The sequence below is a fragment of the Spermophilus citellus genome, assembly GCF_964194105.1.
Source record: "Spermophilus citellus genome assembly, chromosome: 1".
In the NCBI taxonomy this organism is placed as follows: Eukaryota; Metazoa; Chordata; class Mammalia; order Rodentia; family Sciuridae; genus Spermophilus; species Spermophilus citellus.
The window spans coordinates 162,408,261-162,430,375 of NC_138182.1; the positions used below are offsets into that span (position 1 = coordinate 162,408,261).

The following is a 22,115-nucleotide window of genomic DNA, read 5'->3' on the forward strand; positions in this document are numbered from 1 at the left end:
TCTGTAAGAGAAGAGGTTTTTCTACAGGGGTTACAACCGACATACTTGAGTTTAACAATACAAAACAAAAAGAGGGTCTAATACCAATAATTCACCAAAAAGAAAAACACTCTGTCTCATTAGTATATTAAAACATTTGAAAGGCTAGAAATCAAAGGGGAAAGTAGGGTTTTAAGCTAATCAGGGTCAAAACTCTGTCTTCCACCTATGTCCCTAAATTGATGCCCTGGTTACATCGTGTGACTATGATGGATGGCCAGGGCTCTACCATTTATCTTTTGAAGTGAAACCAGAGAACAGTAGTAGGCAGGCCTACTGGGTACTGCTCATGGATGTGCTATCCTATCTACTCCCAGGAGAGAAGAGAAGCAGTCAGAGGTGAGAAAGGATGTGTGTATGTGCACATCATACCTGCACACTTCACTTCCCACTCCACACCTCCTGGGGGCCAGTGAGAAGTACCCTTAAAACAGAATTGTTCAGTACTGTCTGCAGCTTGATCTGCCCCATGCTGACCCCACACTGAGCAGTTTAGCTCAGAAAGGAGCCACAACCACTAACTGAGCATCTGGCTCCTAAGAAGCCAGAAGGGTGGCAGGAAAGGGTGGTGGTAGGTGGGTGGTGGCAGGCTCCTCTGTACCCAGCTTCTCTACCAACTTTAGCGATACTGGCTTAGAAACAGGTCATCTACAATAAATAACTCCAAACATATGCTGGATAGGTAGATCCACACCCCGGCTTTTATTAGTTTAATTCTTCCACATCTCTAATACTTACATCTTCCAGAGACTGGCTGGCATTTTTGTCACTGGGCTGAAGGTTGGGGGCTGGGCGGAACAATATTTCAGAAACAGAGCTGAATGTCAGACAAGGGCAAAGGGCACTGTGTGATCTACTGAGTGCCTCTGCTCTCTGCTGATTACTGACATTACCATCCACTCAAGCAGGAGTGGAGAAGATGGGTCGGGATAATCAGTTAAGTGCATCAGGGCTTTCCCCTTCTTCCCTACAAATGCCACATGTGCTACTAAGAGACAATGCCCAGAGGTAGACATGAAGCTCATAAAAGCAAAGTGTGTGCATTTCTGTTTATATGAGTCAAAATATATTTTAAAAATACCATCAAATGAATCGAGGAGCTATTTTTTTCACACTGCAAATGAACCTGCCACACAATTCTTTTAGAAGATAAATGTGCTCTCAGGATTTTAAAGTAACTTGTTCACAAACATTGGGTTTGTACATGATGTATTTAGCAATATCTTTTGTGCAAGTCAAGATGAGATAACCTCAATTTTAGATTTTTGGTTACTTTTTAAAATAGGAAAAAAATTTAAATTAATAACTATCCTTTAGAATAAAGGGGAATCATAAGTCCCTTTTGAAATAATCCAGAACTAAGATCATTTTCAGAAATTCTCATTGTATTGTGGGTAATATGTAAACCAAGTTTTACTTATTTTTGATGGGAGTAGGGGTAGAGAGTCTTAAAATCAAAAGTTTTAAAAAATTTCCTGTATAGGGGAGAAAAGTAGTTTTACACTGTCCTGTACCTCCTGAAAGTGTTTCTAGGATTCTGCAAACAACACAGCATTTGCTGTGAAACCCAGAATAACATGGAGGGGGTGGTTAGTTTCTTTCATCTTTCTGGTGGTTTCAAATGTTGGGGTGCTGATGATTTCATTTGAACCAAGTTCTGTTACCAAATAAGCGTTGAAGCTATTGTTGGTGAGGTGCCGGGCAGTCGGGCAGTCTCTGTACACAGGAAGGTAAGAGGAAGCAGCCCTTGGCAGTGCACTCGGAGCCTTTCCTTGGGGGCGCTGAATTGCTGCTGTGACTTCCAACAGCAAGTCACCAGCATCAAGAACCAGCAGTGCAAATTCAATGGTCAGTTGCTATATTTAACCTCAAACTTAGAAGCAGTTTTAACATGATTTTTTATTTTGTTAAAAGAAAAAAAAAAGCCTAGGGGTGGGGAGGTAGCTCAGTGGTAAGAGTGTTGGCGTCATAGCCCCTGGGTGAGGCCCGAGTCTAGCGTCCCCACACCCTCCACACAGAGTTCATGTGAAGCAATATGAAGTTAAAATAGTATCTCACAGAAGAGAACATTTTGCATTGTTTAAAAACAGCATATTGTTGATAATCATATAATGACAGTTTTTAAAATAATATTTTTTAGTTGTCAATGGACCGTTATTTTATTTATTTATATGCGGTGCTGAGACTCAAACCCAGTGCCTTACACATGCTAGGCAAGCGCTCTACCACTGAGCTACAGCCCCAACCCGTAATCACAGTTTTAATAGTACATTCCAACTGAGAGGTAATATAATGACTTCCTGTATACTCATTTTCTCTACTTTTTGAATATGGCTGAAATTTTTCATAAAAAGGTAAGGTTTTTTTAAAAGTCCCAGCAGGCCAGAAACTGTGTAAGAGGTTCAACTTTATACCCCTCAATTATAGTCCAGGAGGTCTAGGACTGCTGAGAGGAGGGTACTGATCCCTCTTCACCCAGCCACCTAGCCTTCAGAGTAGCTCACTGTTGTTTTTCCTACTCCAGCATGGGAGGGACCTGACCAAGCAGGTACAAATTAATGTGGTTCATTATATCCTCCATGGAAATAAAGCGGATCCACCTGATCAAAAAACATTTTCCCCATTTCATTCCCCTTGGAAGTTCTAAAAATAGCAACGTATGACTCCAATGGCAAAGTGACTAAGGTAATTTCCAGCAGAACACAGAAGCAATTATTAAGCAGAATCAGTCTTGCTATAAATAGTTTGTGCTCTGTTTAGTCAGGTTTCCTTAAAAAAGGAATAATCACCCTCCTCTCTCTGAATCAGGCAGGAAAACAAACTGGAGTGGCAGTGGGATTTGAAGAACACATCTGCCAAGAAGAATTAATTAATTAACAGGAAAGCCAAGAGAAATTAAAACGATATAATGTCAAGGCCAACACCATGGTATCAATCAGGTTCTGAAAACTTTAGGTCCTGATTTATTCACCTATAAAAAGCAAAGTTGGCCTGTCTGTGACCCAAGGCCTCCCCCTGTATGTAAAATTGTATAAGCCTACAGCTCTAAACCATTAGATCCAAAACGCTGTTCTATTTTAGTGTTTTCTTTTAGAAACCAGTCTATTAAAGACAAGAAAATAAACACTGAAGTAGTTTAAAAGGAAAGGGGGTACCGGCTTGCCAAATTTAAGTAAATAAAGCCTATGCTATAGAACTTGTGGTGGTTCCTCACATTTTCCTAGTCCACTCTCCCTGACCCCGCCCCCTTTATTTAAACATAAACTCATTATAGGAAATAATTACAAAGTACCTATTATAAGCAAGTGTGTATTCTACGCAATACATAAAAGCAAAGAAATAGAGCTTGCCTTTTCCCCTTTGACTTTTGAGTTATAACAGCCACAGTGTCATAGGAGAAGAGGCGTCTCCAAAGAAGGGTTCAAGGAGATCCCATAGCGAAAGGAGACCCCAACTCAGGACCAGTGGGGTTCTTGGCATACGTGATGGAAAAGAATTTCAACAAATGCCAGTCAGAGGCTTTGTGTATTTGTTGTGATCTAAATACGTGACAAGAAGAACTCGCAGGAAGAAAAGTTTATTGTGACACATGGTTTCGGAGGTTCAGTCCCGGGTCAGCTGGCTCTTGCTCTAGGCCCATGGTGAGGCAGAACATCATGGTAGAAGGGGATGGTGGAGGAAAGCTGCCAACTTCACAGTAGCTTGGAAGCAGAAGGAATGGAAGGAAGGGGGTGGGGGACGGGACACATGATACAGTCCCTGAAGGCACGTCCCCAGCAGCCCACCACCTTCAGTTACTGCCTAGTATAGGAATCCTTTCAATTTATTATTAATCCATCAAATTAGGTTTAATTAAATTAGGATTGATACATTGATTAATCCACTCATTAAGTTATAGCTCTTGAAATCTAAAAATTTCATCTCTGAACATTTCTATTTTAACACAGGAGCTTTTGGGGGGACACCTCATATCCAAACCACAACACATAAGAGTTTTATTTAGGAAAGTAGATTCACATTCAAGGAGGAATGTGGGTAATTAAGAGAGAAATGCCTTTTGGGGTAAAGCAAAGAATTTGCATTAGAGGGAGAATGTGGGCTTTGAGAACCAGATGTCTGGGAGTTCTTCTTTTAAAGGAAACTTAGTGAGGGGCAGGGCATGAGAAGGTAAGTAGGAATGAATCTAGTAATCTCGACATGGTTTCTGGGGGTCAATCTCAGGATCCTTAGGCTGACATGAGCTTCATTATCTGATTGGTAGGTAGTACTGGAAAGTCCCCTAAATTGTATGTTTCTCAAAATACCATCTCTCTCCTAGTCTATTTTTTGGGGAGTTGTAGATCTACATATTTTTCAAGAATTTGGGAATATCAAGTCTAGAAAACAGCTTAGGGAGTAATAGGCCTGGAAAAATACATACAACTGCTGAATTTAAATAGTATTTCTATTTTGGGGGGAGTTGTAGATCTACATATTTTTCAAGAATTTGGGAATATCAAGTCTAGAAAACAGCTTAGGGAGTAATAGGCCTGGAAAAATACATACAACTGCTGAATTTAAATAGTATTTCCCTGTCCTTCCTTTATGTTTCCTTCCTATTTCTTCTACCTACTTCAATAGACCTATGAGACCAATACCACAATCATGATAGTAAACACCCTAAAATATCATCCCCAAAAGGCTCCTCAAGCCTCTTCCTAACACCAGGCAATCACTGATGTGCTTTCTGTCACTATTGATCAGCTTGCATTTTCTAGAGTTTTACAGAAATGGAATTATACACTCTGTATTTTTTTTCCTGCTTGTTTCACTCAGCCTAATCATTTTGAGATTCATCCTTGGTTGCATATATCAATAGTTCTTTTTTTTTTTAAATTGAGTAGTATTTTATTGTGGACATATTGTAGTTATTTTATCTACTCAACTGCTGATGCACGTCAGGACTATTTACAGTTTTGGCAGCTGTAAATGAAGCTGCAATGAACATTCATATGCAGGTGTTTACAATGTCAGGGTGATACAGTAGATGTATGTTTAACTTGTTAAGAAACTATCAAACTTTTCTAAACACTTGCACCAGCAGTACAACAGCTTTCTAGTTGCTCTGTGCTCATGCCAATCTTTTTTTTTTTTTCCAGTCTTTTTTATTTTACTCATTTTGGTGTAGAGGGGTAGGTATTTCATTGTGGTTTTATTTACATTTAGCCAATGTCTAGGAAATGTTCAGTATTTTTTTTTATCTATTTGCCATTTCCCTTTGTTGGTAAAGTATCTGTTCCAATCCTGTACATATGCTCTAAATGGGTTGTTTGTCTTTTTATCACTGAGTTATAAGAGTTCTTTATGCACTCTATAATACAAATACTTCATCAGGTATGTTTTACAAATATCTTCTCCCAGTGATCTGCCTCTTCATTATGTTAACAGTGTCTTTTGCAAAGCAAAAGTTTTTGTCTTTATGAAATCCAATTCACTAACTTCATGCTTTTTGTGTTGTATTTAAGGAAAGTTAAATTAAGAAATCCAAACCAAGGTAAAATAGTTTGTTTTCTTCTGGAAGTTTTAGCTCTTACATTGATGTGCATAAATCATTTCAAGTTCATTTCTACATGCATGGGAGGTAAGAATGAGTTTTTGTTTGTTTGTTTGTTTGTTTTATGCAATTGTCCCACACCATTTGTTGACAAAGTTATTGTTTTCCTATTAAATTGCCTTGGCATCTTAATCAAAATGAATTATGTAGATCTATTATTTCTGGACTCTGTCAGGTTGCATAGATCTATTTGTCTGCCTTAATGCTAATACCACACTGCTTTGATGATTGTAATTTTACACTAAGTATTGAAATTAGGCATTATACATCTTCCACGCTTTTTGTTCTTCTTCTATGTGATTTTGGCTATTTAAGACCTTCATATTTCCATATGAGTTTTAGAACCAACTTGTCATTTTTTTTCCTGAGTCTACAGATCAATTAGAAGAATTTATATCATAGTACTATTTGTCTTCTGATCTATGAACATAGCAACTCTCTCCATTTATTTAGATCTTTCTCACTTCTTTTAGCAATGTATTTTTTCAGTGTCTTGATTTGCAGCAAGCCCTCTCCTACCGTGGGAATGGAAGTAGGAGATGGAGAGGAAGAGGATATACTGTAATTTTTTTTTAAGCAGGGATTAAATAATGCTTCTGTAAAAGGTGAGGAAGAGGGAAGAAGCAGATTCTTAGTCCAGGTCACAGGATGACAGTTACCAAGAAGGGTAGAATTTAGTACATCGGAGAGGTGGGGACAAGCTAGAGAAAGTGATACGTTATTTTTTCATAGATTTGTTTCTATTACCTGGCTATAGACTGACATTTCAACAACAGAGAAGTATTTCATTTTCAGACCATCTAGCCTGAACACTGGCACTCTGCCCAAATCTTCTGGCTCACATACTTACTTTTCTCCAAGCCTCCAGGCCAAGGACTCCAGAGGCCTTCCCCTTGGAGATCTTTGCTCCACAGCTACACTGGCAAGGCTTCCCATGGACTTACTATGTACAATGCACAGGCACTATTTTAGGCATTTTTATAAAAAATAACACAATCTATGCTGATAGCAGGTCTACAAATAGGTATTGTTACAAAGTTTATATAGTGAATGCATGCAAACTGCTTTTCTTTACTCTAACTATGAATTGGAGGGGCCTGAAACTAAAAATGGCTGTTTTTCTCAAAGGAACTGTCCTCATCTTTAAGCATCTCCTAATGGTGGAAAACCACGGAATATTTTTAACATCACTTCAGGAAGATCAGAAGCTACTTAAGGTTTCCAGACTCAGTAAACACTATGTTTTCTTCTGTGTAAATTCCAAATGTACCACCATTAATCCAAACAGTTCTTCAGATGGGAGTAAACAGAAGAGAAACCTAACTGAAAGGTCACAAAAAAGATTTTCCTACAGCACAAATAACAGGCACGGGTTGTTGCTACTAAATTCAAATCTTGTACAGATGCAGGGATAAGTCCAACTTCATGATCCCCTTACAGAGACAAATCCAACCAGAGAATACAAAAGTAACTTCTCCAGAAAGTTTCTTTCAGTAACAGAAGATAGGTTGAACAAAAGGTGGAATGGAACATGGTCTGAGGTACTCATACCAGAGATGTAGGAGTGGTGGTCCCCATTCCTGCTTGGACTCAGTCTGTGGAAATAAATGGTCAAAGCTGAAGAGTGAGACCATGTCCAAAAAGGTAAAACCACTACAGATATATTTGTGTAACACTTGATGGAAACACTGAAGCCTTCATATATAATGCTTTATTTGGTAATAACCTCTGAGATAGGTCTTTCTATAATCAAAGATTTTAGCATCATTATTGTGGTTGAGATATGAGATATTCCCGAAAAAACCCATTGTCAGACAATGCAATGTTCAGAAGTGAATGTAACCTAATCAGTGGGTTGATCCATTGGTGTGAATCAACTAGGTTGTAACTGTAGGCAGATAGGGTGTGGCTGGAGGAAACAGAGGTGTGGCTTTGGGATTTATATTTTGTCCTTGGTGAGCAGAGCTTTCTCTCTGCTTCCTGGTCATGTCCTGAGCTGCTTTCATCTGGCATGCCCCTTTGCATGATGTTCTACCTCACCTCAGGCCCCAAGCTATGTAGTCAGCCATCTGTCTATGGACTAAGACCTCTGAATCCTTGAGCCAAAATAAACTGTTTTTCCTTTAAATTATTCTTGTTGGGTATTTTAATCACAGAAACAAAAAGATGACTAAAACAATCACAAAGCTGATGAGTTCGGACAGGAACCCAGGTATGACACTGATCACGTGTTCTCCTGTGGATCTCCCTGGATTAATGTTTTTAATGAATGTCCTTCTAGAACTCTGCCTTCAAGGTGTTTTGACCACCACCAATCTAAAGATCTCAGTTAATCTACTCCAGGAAGTCACCACTTACATCCTGCCACCATTTTGAATTGCTGTACCTCTAAGAGCCCAATGTCAAGATTCTCCTCAATCTAAATGTCTTGACCACTCTTTTCTCTGCTCCCATCTCACTCCCATTATCCCTTCTCTGAGCCTCACAAGGAATCTCTAGGCATTCAGTGAACATCAACAGAATATGGCAAAGTTCTCCTCATAGCTCCCGCTGAACATTACATCCTCATCTACTCCACTCTACAGAGAACAAGCATGCCCCTGGAGCCCTTCACCTCTTGGATCTTCAAACACAATTACAAGAGGCTACAAATCACGACATGCCAGGGAACTCTTCCAGGCACCTCCTCGGTTGCTGGTTCACTGATGTGTGCTAGATAATCACAGACACATACATATTCACTGATATCCCAGGAGGCAGGGAGAATTAGTGAGGGTGAGAGCTGGAAAGGACAGCCTTAAAGCTAGAGGTTAAAGTGAGAGCTGGCAGGTGGGAGAGAGTCCATGATATACAAGAAACCTTCCAGGAAAAGAAAAGGTTTATTCAGATACATAATGGACTAGGAAAAAGGGCTCGCATAGGACCAAAGGCAACACCTCTGTGGCCCTCGCCAGGGACTGATGTAACTGCAAAGGTCAGAAAACCATGATGGAAAAATGAAATGGGCTCCTATTTTAGTGTGCAGGCAGCAGGAAATCCCAAAACACATCTGCACTCAGAGGAGACTTGAAAATCTTGAAGAAGATTGTTCTGGCACCCATGCGTAGAACAAAAATCAGGCTTTCAAATAATAGCCTTCACTGTCAAATTAAGCTATGTATTTGTCTAACGATTTAAGGTGAGGGCCTGGGGCTATTAAACTTAACATTTTAGGAGAAAAGATGTTACACTTTAAATAATTTCCACATGCCTTTCACCAGCTTTAAATTAAGCTCACTTTCTTAAACCTATAATCAACACTATCTCCTAAAATATTAAAAGTGTGTTATCTCTGGGAAGTGAGATTATGGTATTTTTAATTTTTAAAATTCTAAGTTTAAAATATTTTTCATTGTGGGAAGTATTATTTGTCTGCAAGGGGAACATCTTATTTTAAAAGTCTTATCTTCAGATAGACCCGAGTTCAAAGTCCATCTCTGCTACAATTAGGTGACTTCAACTTGGTTGTCTTAGTTATCTTAACAGCTTTTATACCTGTTGTGCGTTATGAAAATTAAGGAAGAATGTACATTTTGTTATTTGCTAAGGATAAGCAATGGTGTATAGCAGAGATATTTATCAGTAGGAACAACACCCAGTCTCTGTTTTTCTTTTCCTTTGTTATCCCAAGAGATAGGACAACCTGTTTCTAAAAGGAACCAATTAAATGACATTGCTTTAGCATCAGAGCATTACAAAACTCTGAATTGACAAAAGTTGCCCATGATATTTCTTTAGACATATTTTAGCCTTTCATCATTGTCTCTGCCTATTTACTCATCTCTGGAGTAACCACTATCAGTGGAATCCTAATACCATTTTCTATGAATAAATTCCACACTAGAGCCAGGACACCAGAAAAAATGTAAGCATGCCCAACTCTGTCAAATCATCCTGTGTTAAGTACTCAAGGAACACTGAAACACTAGAGAAAACAATATGAAACCTCACCAGAAGACACCAAGTGTTGTGTGTAGTATATAATCATACCTTGGACAACCCAGATATCCACTTTGCAAATATTTCATTCTTGAAGTGAAACATACTTCACACAGCCACTATCTACACAGTTCCCAAATTTGCTCACGAGTTAACTTACTCTTGCTTATGGTGCCTACCTACTCAGGTCACTAATCTTTGTGCTTTATGTAAATATGCTTGATGGAACAGCATCTCCTCCATTTGATTTTAGTTTTTAACAACAGCCACACTGCATGTTTCTGTAGACAGCAGAACTTAAGCATGTTTGAAAGAAACAATACCAGGATGGCTCATAAAATTTTCATGGGCAGGATCCAAATGGTATACCACTTGTGTATAACTATAATGGCTATAAAGTAGGAGGTGGGTGTCAAAGACATTCCATTCCTCTCATAAAAGCCAAGTAAAAGGCAGCCTTTTTTTCCCCCCTATAAGATCTATTATTTTCCATTACTCCCCACTTTTTGCACCTGTCATGAAAATCCTATAGCACAAAGAATCTATAAGGAAGACGGCTCACCAGCTATTAGTCTGACCTTTCATCCCCGGGGCCAATGCATCCTCCTAGAGAAAGGCTGGTCTAGTCTAATCCAAACCAGGTTTTGAACAAGCACACAGAGCGGAGGCTAGGTCACTTACAATTAAACCACAGGTTACACCCTGGAGCTTGGGCTCAATTAAACCCAACAGACCAGAGAATTTGTCTACTGAAGCACTTATTTACTGAACAGATTTCTTTCCAAACTTGAGACATGAAGATCACTTAGGGAAAACTTTGAAACACTCAGAATAGGTGCAGGATTCAATCCAAAGTCTGATTCTATAGATCCCAAGACTGTACTAAAGAACAAGGTCTCTCTCTATATATATATATATACACACACATACACACACACACACACACACACACACTCACAAAAAGTCCAAAAATCTCTCCCAGTGGAGCTGCTTTAGGGTCCACTATGAAGTGACACACCCATGTCTTCCTAGACTTTGCCCAAGTGTCTTACTCAGGATAGGGATGATCATTTATCTCATGGGTGGCCAGCAGCCAGCTGAATAAGGAGGTTCACCATGGACTCCTGAGCCCTCTTCATCTCCCCCAGGAAGATTCTATCATTCTATCTGTTCCCTTCAATGTTACACAACTATTAGGAGATACCTTAATCTCCTCAAATGCCTATTTGTATCAAAGAAAAGAAGCCTCAGTTATTTTCCTCATCTATGCTGGGATACTGAATTCCCCTTAGCATAATTTGGGACACTTTGAATATCAAAATGAATGTGTGGATTATAACACACTGAATATAATAAAATTCATCAATTTGCACTGACACTAAAAATGACTTTTAAACAGGAGGGAGACAGATGGGAAAGCTATGTCAACTAATAAATATAGAAGGAATGATAGAAAAAAGAAAACTGCCATTTTACAGTCACCATAGTAATTGATTCAGGCAGGAATCATTGATAAATATTGAAATCACTGGGTGAAAGGCTACTGGGGACCAGGGGAGCACATAGTCTCAAAGTATCACTTTGGAAATCTTGTACTACAAAAGGAAAAGAGGCATTCTCACAATATGAAAACGTGGTGGACACCACCTTAACTTAGGGGCCCACACTGGCATTACCAATCAGGAAGAATGTCACTACATGGCCACTGGCACAGTAAACTGAGAACAAACAACCCCACCTGGTTATACTCCTGCCAAAACTATTTTCTTATGATTTAATTCAGTTTACAAATTGAAGGACAACATGCCAAATACATAACATGCATTCTTCAAAATGTCAAGTCATAACAGACCAGTAAATGCTTAGGAACTATGTTCTAAATTAAAAGAGAATAAGAGGACATGGCCACTAAATGTGATTATAAAATCTTATTAGATTCTGGATTTGCAACAACAAAGGACACTACAGGAACAACTGAAAGATCTGATATGAACTCCAAATTAAGTATTACTACTATATCAACATGTTCTGAAAAAATATCCATATTGTGGACACGTAGAGGAATTCCCTTGTTCTTAGAAGATATATTCTGTGAAGTATTTAAAAGCACAAAGGGTCATTCTATCTATGACTAATTCAAGTGTTCTGGAGAGGCTGGAGATACAACTCAGTGAGAGTACTTGCCTAGCATGAAGGGGCCCTGGGCTTCAATCCCCAGCACCACAGACACAAAAAGAGTTGGGTGGGGGGGCTTTCATAAACATAGATACAGAGAGATGAACCAAACGTGGCAAAATGTCAGCATCAGTAACAGGTACACAGGTGTTCACTATACTATACCTGTGCCTTCTCTGCCAGTTTGACACTTTTCCAAAAAACTCTAACTTGTACAGCTAAGGCTTTTTAATGGAAAGACATTAAAATGAAATTATCCAGGATGATGTAGAAAATTATTAAGAACCAATGTGACTGTCAAAAAAATAGTATTATTACAATCTTTGCAGGGAAACAAAAAGGATCCAAAAATCTATTCATTCAGTTAAATATTTGTCTTTTTGTTTTATTTATTTTTTCATTCAGTTAAATATCGACTGAGATTTTACTGTGCACTCAGTATATTCTGGCTGCCCAAACAAAACAATCTCTACCCTCATGCAAATTCTGCTTTAGTCCAAGAAGAATAAAGAAATGTTTCCTATACACCCATTCTCAAGATGGTGTTGGGGACTGCAGGCAGGGAGATATAAGGAAAGGATGGTCAGACCTCGCTGATGAGGTGACATCTGAGCAGGGACCTGCAGGAAGTGAGAACAAGCCATGTGGGCATCTGGGGAAAGTGTGTCCCTGAGGAAGTCCTTACTGGCACTCCAGAAGAAAGCAAGGTGACCCACGTGTCTGCAGCAGTGAGCAAAAGGGACAAGCTATGGGGATACAGGGGGCAGGATAAGGTTCAGATCGTATTTGGGCCATGTGGCCCATTTGGGGGACTTGGAGGTTTATATTCCAAGGGTGATGGTCTGTGGCAGAGAATAACATCAACTAACTTAAATTTTGAAAGGTTTACTCAGCTGCTAGTGAGAACAGACTGTAGAGGGTCAAGGACAGATGCAGAGACACCAGGACCAAAACCAAAAACACAAAACAGTGAAAATGGGGAATACAGGTGATGGTGACTTGGTGAGTATAGTGGCAGACTGACTCTGGACAGTTTTTGAAAGTAGAGACATAGGATTTGTTGACAGGTAGGGTATGGGTATTAGGAAGAAGAATCAAGAAACACCCAGATGTTTCTGTCCTGAGCAAAGATGGTGTTGCCATTTATATATGTGTATATATGGAGAACACTGAGTTCAGAGTTTGGTTCTAGAGAGATTAGTTTGAGATTCCTCTTAGACATTCACAAAAAGATGAAGAGGCCACTGAAAATGAGGGCTGGATTGGAAGTCAGTGTTCAGGTGGTTTCCACAGCCCTGGCATGCTGCGTTAGAAGAGGTGGGAGGCGGGAGTGTAGGGACAACCTAATCTGTGATTACTGGAGAAGAACAAAGGAACCAGCCAAAAAGGCTAAGAAGGGGTAGCCAGGGAGGTGGGAGAACAGCCAAAATGCCAGAATCTTGGCCACATGACTACGTTTGAACTAAAAGTCTATTCAAACTTTTCAAAAACTGAAAAAACACAGTTTGTTCTTTTAGGAAGTACAAAGTTAAGAAGTACTGTAAGAAAATACTTGATGATGACTAAGAGTAGCCATAAAGTTTAATTATTTATCCAAATACCTAATGAATAATATTAGGTATTTTGATAAATTGATTTCAATTAACACACAATTGAGGAGCTGGTTTTATTAAAAAAAGATGAAATGATCTTTATATAGATTACAGGCCAAACTTCACCTTCTCTTATGTCCTCTGCGCAGGTTTGGAGATGGTATTTTAAGCAGGTTTATGTAGCAACCTAAAGACCTGTTCTGAAATTATTGTATATGTGACATTTCTGTTCCTCTGGAATTCTGCCCAGCTGATGTGCAAAGGATGAAAGCAAATGAACACCACTTCAATAATTCTCAGTCCTCAATCAAGATGCTACATAGTGAATTCTAAAAATGGACATTGTATAGTTGAACTGTCTAATCCTTCTTACCAAATTAGGGCAGCAATATGGCTTTTTTTTTTCTTTTTAACCGTTACTGGATTTTAAAACTTGCTTTCATCCTTTAAAAATATCTTCATTAAAAATTCAATTTGAAGATTCTCTTAAGAGAGCTAACACATCAGCGTCCCTGAAACACAACTCCCAGGTAGTGCAATTTTAGATAACATGGTGGGAGGACTCAAAACTCATACATAAACAATGAAGAACACCATTTTATTTTCAGAAATTAATCAATGCAATATCACAGATGTTAATAAGAGGACCCTAATCAAATTTTTATATGTGAGACTGCTTTTCCCTCCATTTCTTCTAGCATAACGAACTGAAAGCGATAGTACCTGGGCATTTCTTTTTTTAGTAGGGAAAATATTTCACATTGAGTTTTCAACTCAGCAATGTTATACTTCTGATCCAACAAAAATTAAAGGTCTATTCCACCCAAGGCAGCAAGAACATGTTAATGTAGCCTGGCTCGGGAAGAGGTTTGTTCTGCCTCCTCTTTGGAAGCTATAAGTGAATGCACTATTCACAGAGTATTCATTTATAAATTAGATGAATACTTGGTACATTCAGGATGAAACCCTGTGTCGATTTCTACCCCAGTTTTATGAACCTGGCTGTGTGGCTGCATCACCATAGACTCTAGTTTCTGTAAAATAAAAACTGCAGTTCCACCCTACTCCTGAGTGCGCCCTTACCATACAGGAACCTTCTGCTTGGGGGGAAAAAAAAGGAGCCCCAAAACACTTCCTCAGCTAGAGGAATCCCCTGGTTGCACAATTTGTGTATTGCAATCAAATTTTTTAAAGTCCTCATTCTGAAAAGCAAATCCTATTCTCCAAAACTCTTATCTAATTCCAAAAAATGTTTCCTCAGGGAGAAAAAACTCTCAAAAGAGTTTGACCTTCAATCCCCATTGAGAACTGCAGGCTTTTTTTTTTTTTTTTTTTTTTTTTTAATGGAGTACTAAGATACTGAAACGTGTCCTTATTTCAAGGCTTCTCAATTCCTGCAAGTCTCTCCCTTTCCCCATTAAGAGTTGCTCAGTTTTAGAAATTCCCTCATGTCAGACTTCCATCTAATTTAATTTAGGAGCTCAGTTTATATTGTAGTCTTACACATCCCCAATAAGTATGTTTCACCTAAGAAACTGTCTTGGGACCGAAATTCTTTAAGAAGAAATATGCTATGGTTTCGGTTTTGTAAATTTGATATTCTTACTAAGCTTACCAGAAACCAAGGAGCCTTGTTATTTAGCCAGCTTACAACTCAGAATATTCATATGACCACAGGACATGGGTGACGGTTCACCCATTAGTCATGGCTGCATCCCCTGTTTGCTTTGTTCCTACAGCCAAATATGCTAATGAACTTTCTCATTAATCCTTTTCCCTCCATAATCATTTCTAAAGTGAAATTTCCTTCTAGAAAAGAAATGCTGACAAATTTTCTTGGCAGCTGTGGCAGTTACAATTAGTGTCTCTAAGATAATTATGATTACCAATTTGCCAATATATGTGAAAGAAAATGCATATTGAACTTTGAGACAATAAAGAATATCCTGGCTTTGTTGAGGCTTGATGAGTTTTGTGAGCTGTTGTATTTATTTTCAGGATATTTCATAATCTGGTTTTTATTATAGCCAACAATTTATTAACTGACACCAAGTTCAGCTCTATAGGACCCATACAATTCTGAATTTAAACAACCCTCTGGTTTCACAGTCACTGTAGACTCGACTCATAAACTAGATTATCTACATAGTTTATAACCACTTCAAGCACAAAACTTTTACATCATTAGCCAGCTTTTTACCTTAAAGGAAATTCTAACAAGCAAAAATAAAGCTTGACACTTTGAACACCAAATTTTCTAAGCACCAGGGAAGAAAGAACCAACATGTCCATGCACCCTGTAGTAGGGACTATAAATATGGAATGTGTCTTAGATATGAAATAAGAGTTTCTGCTTAGCTGGGCACAGTGGTGCGCGCCTGTAATCCCAGCAGCTCATGAGGCTGAGACAGGCAGGAGGATTGTGAGTTCAAAGTCAGCCTCAGCAAGGCGCTTAGCAAATCACTGAGACCTTGTCTCTAAACAAAATATAAAATAGGGATGGGGATGTGGCTCAGTGGTCGAGTGCTTCTGAATTCAATCCTTGGTACAAAAAAAAAGAGTTACTGCTTAACCCATTTAATGTCTTATGACTGTCTCCATCCTCCAATGCTGGAATACTGAGCCTCAGTGGATGAATGGGAATCCAGTTAGTTGTCTTTCAACATCAATCTTCCAGAACTAGTTGCCTAGACACTAGCAGAAAATAGCAACAGACTGAGTCAACATGTCCACACCTTTGTCCAATCCATCAGCTTTCAGGTATCTCCAAACATTCCCTTCATCTCCCTACTCTGGAGTCGAAAATACATGAAGCTCTGAAAAAAAAGAGAGATAGGAGAATCTGGCAGCTTGCTTGGTAGGTTCTCACATGAACATTCAAATTCAGATTAATGCATAATTATATATACATATATTCAAGGTACCAAAACTTCAAAAACTTTTCACTCTAAAGAAAGACACTTTGAAATTTTATTAAAGCAAGAAAGGACTTACTTGAACACTAAAAATACAGAATTGCAAATTAAGTGTAAGTCGTATAATATTTATATGGGGCAGAACTTTCATACAGATCTTCAGAAAATTCCAGGTTCGTAGCCATGTGCTAAGTGCTCTGAGGAGGCTGGGAGCCAGATGGCTTGGCTTAGAGCCAGGCTCCAGCACTGACTCTGTGACCTGGGGCACTTCTGTCTTCACAGTTAATGGAGATCATTTCAAGTATCTCCCAGGAGCTGAACCAGGATTTGAGGAGCCTGAAGCTTATAGAGCAGGTAGTTATTTGTGGACTGTGAGTGAAGTCACAGCTGGGCCCTCTCCGAACTTTACAAATGGCTATGTAAATGAAAAATCTTAAAGTGTAGCTTCCTCAGCAACACAGAAAACCCACCTCTGTGCCACCATAGAAGCTTGTTATGGGATGAAATGTGGTGGTACATGCAAAGAACTTGGCAAAGCATCCAGCACATAGTACATGCTCAATAAACTTAACCATCACCAATATTAGTACAGGAAACTAGGAAGGAGAGCAAATGAGTAGTAGAGACTCATCTACTTTCCTTTGAAACAAGTTCTTTTGAAATAAACTGAGAGCCAGATGGAACATTTATTTACATGGCAAAGTATATTAATAAATGTATGTAACATCTTATGAGTTGCAACAGCTGAAAAAAAAACAGAGTGAGGGGGAAAGAAGTTATTAAAGGGTTTGATGCTTTCCTATAAATATCCTGGATAACTAAACTTATACCCCAAATGCCTCTTCACATCTTAGACTTGGATGCACTTCAAATTGTGAATTTCAGAAAAAGTCAACAAGGTAACTGTGCTGCCTGCTCCAAACACAAACACAACAAAGTCTCCTCAATTTGCCAGATTCTCTGAAACCCCAGGTGTTTTAAGTCCCATATCATTCCAAGACACATTCTAGTGACTGAGAAGAGGAACAAGAGGGCCACTTCTCTGTGACTTAGTTTTGACATGATGCTCACTTGCATATGTGAGCACCTTGTCTCCTCTCCTCTCACCCCTCCTCCAGCCAGATGTTAACAGTGTGTCTCACACTTCAAGAGAGAGAGGTGTGAACATTATTAAATCATCGTTTCCTTGAGAATTAAATCCAAATCCATCCCCAGTCATGTAAGATACATTTGGCTGCCCCAAATCCCTAGATTATAAATAACATTCAATCCTACCTACTATGAAATTTTATCGGTCTAACAAATGGCCCAGGATGACTCCGACTGTCAGAACCAATTCTGCTCGTGTAACCATCGTGTACTCTCAAAAGGAAGAAAATCACAGGATGGGGAACAGCGGAGAGAAATAGTTGGATGATACAAGCATACATACGTGCAAGAGAATAGATTCTGTCACTCTACCAACTCAAGTGGAGGGAACTCTTCTGAGCCACTTGTCATTAACACAGAGTTGAAGCTTCAACATCCATTTTGACCAGCACCTCAAAGAATCATAGGCACTAGATATTTGTTGATTGATGGCATCTGGTGCTATGCTTGCTTACTTTCAGGATCTCCATGAGAGTTTATCAAAACGAATTGCCTTATCATTCCTTTAGTGATAGAAGACCTTTAAATGCATCAAGAAACTTGTTACACAAAACACCGACATAATATCAAATATTACCTCTAAATAAAGAGACTGCTTTAATCCATGCCACTTTCAACATTCAGGATACATGGGATGACTTCCTCACACTGACTTACATTACTATGAGTCTGAAATCTCACATAGATTTAATATATTTGAATACAAGCCAGTGTTATGCTTCTGCCAGGAGGAAGGCTCTGAGAGCAACATTTCAACAACAACGTACAATCGGCTCACCTGTTTGATCCTTTGTGAAATGTGACTGGAAGCAGCAACTCTGCACCACGTCAGAGCAGAGGGACACACTGCAGGACCGGGGCACGCTTTAGGGTGTGGGGCACCATCCCCCCGACAAACTTAAAATCCTTTAAGAAAAGGTCTCGAGTTCTACCCATAGCTTTTAATCTTCTTCCAAAATGACAGAAAAACAGAAACCTATGCTGAGTTCAGGTATTATATATAGAAAACAGCCAGAGTTAAAATGGGACTCTTCCTCCTGCCCATTTCCTCAAGGAAACTCAGTGCCCCACCCAGCCTTGTACTTAACACTATGCTTTTTCATGGATCCCGGAAATGCAGACTACAAATACAACAGAAGTCACTGGAAGCAGCTGCAGGTTCCTGGCTTGATGAGGAACTCTGGGGTTCTAGCAATTAAGCCCAAAGATACATGAAAAAGACTTGAACCAATGCTTGATCCAGTTAGCCCCAGATCCAGGTGGCAAATCCAGCCTCCTGGCTAACTCCAGTGTATGCCACTACCAGCAATGAGACCAAAAAGCCCACGCTCTGTTTCTTCTAGCCTGTGTCCATGGTTTTTCTAGAACTCTTTAGGGCTAAGATAATGTTATTCCCACAGGGACAGGTGCCATATAAACATTAGATTGTTCCACAATAAAAATGGGCTCTCCCCCCCAAAAAAAACCACCAGTTCAGAGAACAACACAAGCTTCTCCTCGTCCTTTCCACTTTGCATTCTGGATTCTTCAAAAGGTATGATTTCAGTACACAGGAGAATAAATCAAAGAGGAATTTTTCTCTAAATAAAAACATAAGCCTCCTTGTCAGATTCTGATAACCAAACACATATCCATATCCTACTACTTCCCAAAAGGAATTCCCAAGTCAGTTTCAATGTGATTGAGCCAGGCAAGTGACTTAAGTTTCCTCAGTTCACTTCAGAGGAAAAAAAAGTAAGTGATCTTCAGAGAAAAACACATGTTTAAATGGAATGATGCACTGGAGAATTTTTTTTAAAAAAATTCAGCTGTACTTAGAGGAGCTGAGGGAGGAAGTGTAAATAAAATGGTGAGTGCAGATTTAGCAGTTCTGCTTTTTGATCACACAGGGGACAGGAGTCTCCCCTGGTCCATGTCCTTCACATGAGGGGGAGGGAAAGCTTGAAGAAGCACATCCTCACTTGAGGTTTAAAGATGCCTCCTTGACTGGGCACAATGTCTCCTCAGAGTAAGTATCTTGGAAAAAGGCCTCTCACCACTTCCCTTCCTCCAGGGAACAAAGCTGAGATAGATGAGATGCAAAGCCAGACGAACACTCTAAGAAGAAAACCAGGGTCCTTTCCCCATCTGATCCAGTGTTTGCTCAGGAAACAGGCTGTGGCTGCACCAGGCCAGAGAGTGTCCCTGCAGGTCAATTCCCAAGAGATTACTCTCCTGGCAGATCTCCATCCCTTCCTCCTCAATTGAATTTGCAACACACCCTTTTAAGGTGTGTAATATTTTAAAATAAGAAGTCAGGCTGGGGCTATAGCTCAGTGGTAGAAGCTTGCCTAGCATGTGTAAGGTACGGGGTTCGATCCTCAGCACTGGATATAAATAAATAAAATAAAGGTATTGTGTCCCTCTACAACTAAAAATATTTTTTAAAAATAAGAAGTTGCAATGTGCATATTAAGAGAAAAGAAATGAGACTGTGAATGTCAGATGTATTTGCTCTGATGAATTTAAGGGAAAAAAATGCTGGAAAGGAAAGTGGTAAATGGGATTCCTGATATACCAAAAGCCCTCAGGATATTCGTTAAATACTTACTGGCTGAACTTGTCCGTTCAAAAAAAACTTGGAAACATATATGCCTTCAGGGAATATGTCTTGGGAGTCTGCAGTTCACCGAGTATCTTGCTTCTTAATAGTAACCACAGAATAAGGTTTATATTTAAGTTAAATATTTAATTGGTAATAAATACACTACTGAGATCACTGAGGCAAAAAAGTGAACATTTTATTTCTATGTTTTAATGAGCACATTTTCTGGCCATTTATGTCTTAATGAGTACATTTTTGGCCATTACGCTTACACCCGTAGAAATTTCTGAGTTTCACAGTTCAAAGACATTTTAATATGACTTAGGTATTTTCATTGGCATCATATACACATGATGGGAAAATAAACAGGTATGTTCCATGAAAAGCAATTACCAACAACTTTTACTGCTTATTTATCTTAATGTTCAAAAATATTTTTATGGAAGAATCTAAAGCACAAAATAGCCAAACCAGGAAAACTGGTGCCTCGAGGATTAGGAGGTTATAAAATCACCTAACCTTATTTCTGCCAAGAAGGGTCATTTACATTGAAATGATAGCGTTCAACCAAGGAGCAGGGTGGACACAGGCTATAGATCTGAAACCAAGTAAGGAAACGAGGGCCGATTATATTTTAGAGAAGGCACAGGCACACACATGGGCTATGAAAAAATAAATTTTTTTTGTTTGTTTTGTTTTTTTTTCATGCATGAGCCTCAGCTCCACTACAATTTCTGAGTGATTCAGAAACTTCCAAGGTTCTCGCAGAACCAGAACAGACAAGGATTTTGATGTATATTGCCAGTAATTTAATTTTTTCTAAGGCAGGAGCAGTGAAAATCCATCAGGGTCGTCTCATGCCTGAAAATCAGAATTGAATTACTTTTCACAAACAGCAGAAAAGTAATTTTCATGAACGAGTATGATTTGGGCGACTCAGGGAGGGAAAATCTGAAGTAGGGACATGGAAGCAAAGGAAGGAAATGTGCTTTGTGGGGTTTTTCCTCCTTCAATAATGGAGAGTTCAAGTATTTCAGGCTGTTAGGCTTTTCAGGCAGACATGGGATATGCTGCTGTATTTGGCTTCCCCACATGGCGCAGGCAACACACACTCAACCTTCCAGTTACTTAAACTCGGGGAGGGAAGTAGGCTCTTCATGAATTATGAAGTTCTGGAGAGAGGGCACCAGGGCAGTTTTGAATACAAAACGTAGTAAAATGCCAACTTGTGTTTCAATGCCCTTTGCTGCCTTCGGATGTAGACTTTGTTAAATAGGCTGATGAGCTTCTGGCACATTTAAGAACAGCAGTGATATTTGGGGAAAACATTTTTTTGTTGTTTTGTAAATAAAGGGATGATATCACTGAAAACTGGGAAATGAAGAGAAAAAAGCTACCAACAAAATCAATATCCACTACTAATTGTTAGCATTTTGTATATTTCATTCTAGTCTTTTTTCCTATTTCCTGTCTGGAAGTTAAATATGATAAACATCTGAGAAACCAACTCCTGCATTTTAGTCTTTAAAAAAAAACAAAACTCTTTATTAAAGCTGTTAAATAAACAACAAAAAACTCCAGCGGTAAGCTAAGCCAAATCTTGCTACAGATTTTCCCCCATCTTTAAGGTTTTGCTGTTGTTTATTTAAAATTCAAAAACAAACACTGTTAATACTGAGTTCAAAGTACAGACATAGAACATAGAGCCTGGAGGTCAGCTAGGCTTGTCCTCCCACAGCCCCATGGTGTGGGGAGTGTGCAGACCATAGCTGCTCCACAGCACTGTTTGCTCTGAGTGACGAGGTGACACAATATGGGAGTGTGTGGGTGGAGGGGAACTAACTGTCTCAAGGTTTTAACAGTGTTTAGTTTCTGACTTTTATAAAATGGTTGTTTAACAGAACTTAAAAGAAATTGTAAAAATAATGCAGGGGAGGGAAGTGGGTGTTTCCAATTTATTCTGTAATATTTATTTAGTCCACATAGTTTAAAAACAAAAGTTTCAAAGATAATATGAAAATTCATGGAGGTATGAAAAGAATATTCATCTATGTTTTTATTTTCCTTTTCCACCTTGTTCTTTAACATCT

The 22,115-nt window shown here is 39.0% G+C and overlaps 1 protein-coding gene across 3 annotated transcripts in view; it reads right to left on the bottom strand.

Moving 5' to 3' along the window:
• MCC (MCC regulator of WNT signaling pathway) overlaps positions 1–22,115 on the bottom strand; it is a 269,529-nt gene that overhangs the window by 182,281 nt on the left and 65,133 nt on the right. Inside the window, exon 1 of one of the 3 annotated variants that reach the window (XM_081295187.1) lies at positions 18,220–18,418. The exons of the other annotated variants lie outside the window; for them this stretch is intronic. The gene's annotated coding sequence lies outside the window, so the exon portion shown is untranslated. Of the gene's footprint in view, positions 1–18,219; positions 18,419–22,115 lie in introns of those variants that run through there. 3 annotated transcript variants of the gene reach the window in all.